Source organism: Littorina saxatilis, linkage group LG11, assembly GCF_037325665.1.
Source record: "Littorina saxatilis isolate snail1 linkage group LG11, US_GU_Lsax_2.0, whole genome shotgun sequence".
Classification (NCBI taxonomy): Eukaryota; Metazoa; Mollusca; class Gastropoda; order Littorinimorpha; family Littorinidae; genus Littorina; species Littorina saxatilis.
The window spans coordinates 26,958,280-26,964,134 of NC_090255.1; the positions used below are offsets into that span (position 1 = coordinate 26,958,280).

Sequence of the window (5,855 nt, forward strand, 5' to 3'; positions counted from 1 at the left end):
ATACTGTTTGATTGAATAGACTGACGTGCATTCTCTCGCAAATGTGCGCGCGTGTGTGTTTGTCTGTGCCTCAGACTTATTAATCAAAGATGATGTTGCACATTGCAGATCTATGCGACAGGAGCAAGTGGACAAGACAGCTACATTTGTCTGAGCGAAGATCCAACGGTAAGCTCTTTTAGCCGAAGACAGCGAGCCTGGGTGCATGCATGCAAGCTTCTATCATGTTCGTGTGAGTGCTGCAGGGCTATTAGACGCCTTTTCATTATTCTTGATTTGGAGATCCATGCAGGGTATTAGAAAGTGCAGAATATACACGTTTGAACAAATACGATGTGTGTTTGCTCTGAAAAAAAGAAAAAACGCAACAAACAAACATTGTATTTGTTTAAAGTATCACAAATATTTATTACCTGTATCTGCATGTTTTGATAATGATGAAGGGTAAATTACTTTGACGTGTGCTTTTTTTTTTAACCACACTGATAACGAATGATAGAAACACAGACACACTTAATAACATATCCACAAAAATTGTAACAATAAATGTAAGCTGAACAATGCCTGCAACACATTTCAGGCCTCAGAAGTAAGTAATTATGAGATTCAGACAGAGAGAGAAAGCCCAACACGAAACCAGTTGTGACATTTTTTATTTCATTATGTAATATCAAAACCACGACAACAACGTATTTCCTGTACTTAGTTTCGTGCAATTATGGATTGCAAAGTATGTCTAATTGAGTGGCATAAAGAGGCACAGTTGCATGAAAAACCAACTCGGATCTTGACTAGGATCAGGATTTTACATGGACACAACCTAGAATTTAACATCCTGGGGGGAGGGGGGTACTGCGCATTTCACATCAAGATGTAAAGATCTATTTTAAATAATACTTATTAGAAGGGAACAAAATCAAACAAACTACAACAATCGTTCTGAGGGGAGAGAATTACCTCTTCCGAAGAAATTACCTCCCTTGCTTTTCTTGTCGTGACTTATGTAGAGTAAAGTGAATAGAAAGTGAATCAGTCAGTAACAAAAAAAAACCACAACATTTCTTAAGATCAATGAGGAGTCTTGAAGTATTTGTCAATGTTAATCTTGTATGCATAACAAACAATATATTACGGATTGATAATTAAAGAAAATCGTCTCTTCTACAGGGTTGACCCCCCTAAAAAGGACACCCACAACCATACAAATTACTTCTGCATCTGTTGAACCAATTATTTTATATATGGTATTCATTATCTTCAGTTTATGTTCTGCCTTTCCAGTAAGTGGCAATTTTGTAAATTGAATGGTCTGACTTTTGTGCAATTTTAATTTTTTTCTCCAAATTCGGGGGTCGACTAAACAGAACGAGTTTTGACATTGAGCGGTAGCCATTTTTACCTAATTTAAACCCTTCAGGCTTTTACCTTTTTGATTATTTTGAATGTCTGAGTATGTAAAAACATCCCCTTCAACCCCCAGGCTATCGATGACCTGAAGAAAGCATGCAGTTACAGCTAGGTTCAGGGCAATCCTCAGACACGAAAGCGTTGGTGTCATTGGTGATGCAAAAGTTAGATAATTTAACCTAAAAATTTGCCACTTTGTGAACTGCACACGCATAAAATCAAGTTTAAGTATGCTGAATATGAAGTTATCCAGTCAATTGGTGTAGAAGTTATAGCATTTCTGTCAGTTAACAGTATTTAAAATCTCTAAAGTAAAATCTGACATATTCGAAAGTTTTGCATAAACACCCAGACAATTTTTACGATATTCTCCTAAGCTTCTCCACTTCTCAGCCCTGTCTTGGAAATGAATTCGAATAAGGCAGTCAAAATAACTTAGTTTGGAGCACCCATCAATCAGAATAAGCATTAACTTTTGACACAGGAAATATCTTCTACCGAAAGCTCTCCTGGTTTTATTCTACATTTTTCCTGCATAATGGTAACAAATTTAATGATAAATCTAAACAACGAAGTGACTGTGGTAAGATGAACAAAGTTAAAAAAACAAAGGATTACTGTAAATGGTTTACGAATCGAAATCTAAACAAGTTTTAATGATAAGTAAAATGATAAAAAAATAAAAATAAAAAAAAGCTAACGTCCTCGCATTTGTCCAGAATTATTCCATGTTTAACATGGGAACAGAGGTATAATTGGTCTAAAGAATTTATCTGTATGCAATGCCCGCTATAGGTGAAAGACTTTTGTGGAAGCCATGGAAGAATGCATCGCTGTTGTGCTGGTTCAGCTTGAGGTCCTGTCCTAGCGAATATCCTGCACACACAAAAACACGACTTTTTAAGCCACTTATGTTGCATTCCGTGACATAGCTTTGTTAAAACCGTGTGCCTGATAATAATGACAGATTTTGTTGATATACATTTTTTTTTTAAGACACCCCATATAATATTGTTTGACAATCTGTTTCAACATAGTTTACGAATCACCAATGTGTATACAAACGCAAATAACCCACAGGTCAATAAATTACTTTCCAGAGAGAGAGAGAGAGAGAGAGAGAGAGAGAGAGAGAGAGAGAGAGAGAGAGAGAGAGAGAGAGAGAGAGAGAGAGAGAGAGAGAGAGAGAGAGAGAGAGAGAGAGAGAGAGAGAGAGAGAGAGAGAGAGAGAGAGAGAGAGAGAGAGAGAGAGAGAGAGAGAGAGAGAGACAGAGAGAAAACTAGAAAATGTGTGCTATATAAAACAAGGATAATCAATGTCAAATCTTTGCTTGTACCTGCATGGTGTTTACTGCGCTATATACACAACCTGTTTTATTTCATTTATTTATTTATTTATTTTTTTTTTTTGGGGGGGGGGGATGTTTTGTGATGAGGGTTTTTTCAAAGCCTTTACTGCTTTAGTCATTGAATCCACCCGACTTCGATTTATTGTTCAGTGATGGGTAATTGTGTGACCAACTATGTAAGTTAGTGATTGTTCTGGCTTCATACAATGACATTGCATTAATTTTATAAGTGTATGTGTGTGTGTTTCAGGCAAAAGCTGATATTACAGTCCTAGTTGTATGCAGTACCTCTGCTTCTTCGTTCAGGAATCAAAGTATACAATCTAAACCGATTATTTTGTTCAATAATGTTCAGCTTACCATCCCGAAGAAGGCAGTAACGTGCCGAGATATTGATTATAGATATTAACGTACCTAACCTGGTTACTGGTGTGTTTTCTTTTTATTTCAATAATGTAAATGTGTGACACCTTGCAGGGTACTTGATGTTCAGATCAATTTTTCTGGCAAAAGACCTTTTATGGATCAAAGAAAACTTTTGTCGTGGTGCACAAGTCAATCAATTTGGTTGATAAATAATTTGTGCTGCATTTTCCCTGGTTCCAAAACGTAGTATGTATTACCACATGTCCTTACCTGTCATTGGCATCACATGATTCTCTGCAAGCAGTCTTTTGTGGAAATACCAGGCATGAAAACTGAAAAAAAACAAAATACTGAAAACAAAATTCGAAGGCGCATAGCGCCAAGTTTCGCCGGCGCGTAGCGCCAAGTTTCGCAGGCGCGAAGCGCCAAGACTTCTAAGGGGGTCTTCTAGGGGGGTCCGGGGGCATGCCCCCCCCCGGAATTTTTTTTTTTTCAAGGGTGCAATTTGGTGCAATCTGGGGCTATCTGAGCCTTAAAATTGGATTCAAACATGGCCCCAAAACTATTTTACTATAACTATGACTAGGAAAAAAAATTAAAAATTTTTTTTTAAATTTAAAAAAAAAGAAAAAATACGGAAAAAAAAAAATACGGTTTATTCTTTTCAGAAATACGGAAAATACGGAGAATTTTCATGCCTGAATACGTCATTTAACACTTGCACTTATAGTAGGGCTGATGGGGTCTATGTCGACCAAAAGAGTGGTATTCTCTGTAGGTCGAGTTCCTGTAGGTGGATTCCCTGTATACCTAAGACTTTAAAATTGGCAATCTAGTATACAGGGAATCCCACAGTAAATAAAACTTGCAAACCATACTCGAATTTCTAAGAAATATCAAAAAAAAGATCGAAAAACATCAAATTCTAACGATGTCGCTAAGCATCACGTGACTTTCATTGATATTTGCAAAACGCTACAGGAACTACACCCTGTGGTATTCCCTGTATACAAGATTGCCAATTTTAAAGTCTTAGGTATACAGAGAATCCACCTGCAGGAACTCGACCTACAGTGAATCCCATTCTTTTGGTCGACATAGACCCCATCAGCTATAGTAGGTGGCTGTGGAACGGTAGACATGCAACGACAACGAACAACAAAAGACAAAGTGTGGAGAACACTCATTTTTCTTAACATACGCTAAGTTTCTTTGAGAATGCTCCAAGTGAAAATCAGGGGTTCCTAGGCCTGATATCACAATTAAACAGCTTCTTCTCAGAATCAGGAGGGAAAACAACGAGATGTCGTGACAAGAACAGACAGCAGCAGCAGCAACAACAACATTGCTAAATCGTTGCTTTAACAAAATTTCATGTTTAGTATCGCAGACAAAGCACGGCTACTGATCCGACCAAAGCCACACTTCATGCACGATGGGCACATTGTTATGGCCAGCTTGTTAACGTGAGCATTGTGTATGTTTTACATAGAATTGAATGTGTTTGTCGTTGTGTCTGTCATCTATCCTAGTCGTTTGATTTAGAATAAAGCAAACTTATTACAATGACGATTTTCTTCGGTTTTTGATGAAGGATTGGCATCTTTTCCTATTTTCCAACTCTGCCACCATACACTGGCCGTTCAGGTCTGCATGTCGACCACATGGTGTGTGATCAGATTTTTCGGACATGTTCACAATGCTTACATGACCACCAAATGGAAAATCAGTTTGTATTTGTTATGTTTTTGTGTAAGCACAATCTTCATACAAGTAAACAGAAACAGTTTTGTTGCAAACAGAGCCTTCATAAGAAAAAATGCTTCTAAGTCAAAATACATACCCCCTTGTTCGTACTGTATTGCGTAAAATATACCCATAAATTCTGGACATCATATTTTTATTTTTTTTCACAACAATGAAACCAAACTTTGGCATATGTTTTAGCAATATATTCACAATAAAACCTATGAGTTTGAAGGCTGCATCTTGTTTTGTTTATTTTTGAGAATTTTTTTGCAAACCCATGCAAATGGCCAGTTTCTGGGGAGAGACTGGGGAGATAATGGCCAGTATAGAAAGAGTTAATAAGTAAACTAATGTCAGAAGTAGGTATTTACCTTGTTTGCCTTCGCGTTCTTGATAGCCCGCTGCAGCATTTGTATCACTTTCCTTGACATTCAAAACGCCAATGTATTTCTGAAAGGAAAATAAAGATATTGACCAAAACATCACACAAGTGGTATACCATGCTAGGTTTTGTTTACAGTGCCTGTTCTACGATCACATCTGATTGTAATTTAAATAAAGAAAAACTGTATCCATTTATTACTTCTCTATTTGTGTGTGTTTGTGTGTGTGCAGGGGCGGATCACATCATTTTTAAGGGGGAGATTCCAAATTTCTTTTAGGGACAATTTGACGACGCGAAGCGTTTAGTTGAAGACGCGAAGCGTTCAACCTCCTTGGGGGGGGGGGGGGGGGGGGGGGGGGGGTCCGACAAATGTTGATAAAAACAAGGAAAATGGATCAATCCGAGCAAAAGAAACATCCCCAATACACCTTCCAAAAAAGTAAATATATTAAGAAGAAAAATTTGAATCACAACAAGGACAACTGATAGATCTGGCGCAACCTGAGCAAACTAATTAGCCAACTTCTTTCCAAAATCGTCACTTAGAATACAAAGGCCGGATCCGCCCAGTGTGTGTGTGTGTGACCGATGACCTTCTC

General features: G+C 37.7%; 1 long non-coding RNA gene across 1 annotated transcript; it reads right to left on the reverse strand.

Moving 5' to 3' along the window:
• Positions 1-641: 641 nt before the first annotated feature.
• On the reverse strand, positions 642-5,323 carry LOC138980149 (uncharacterized). Its single transcript, XR_011460253.1, has 3 exons — positions 5,243-5,323; positions 3,393-3,454; positions 642-2,283 (listed from the first exon to the last, which is right to left on the reverse strand). It is a non-coding gene; the product is annotated as an uncharacterized lncRNA (long non-coding RNA).
• Between the last annotated feature and the right edge of the window lie 532 nt (positions 5,324-5,855).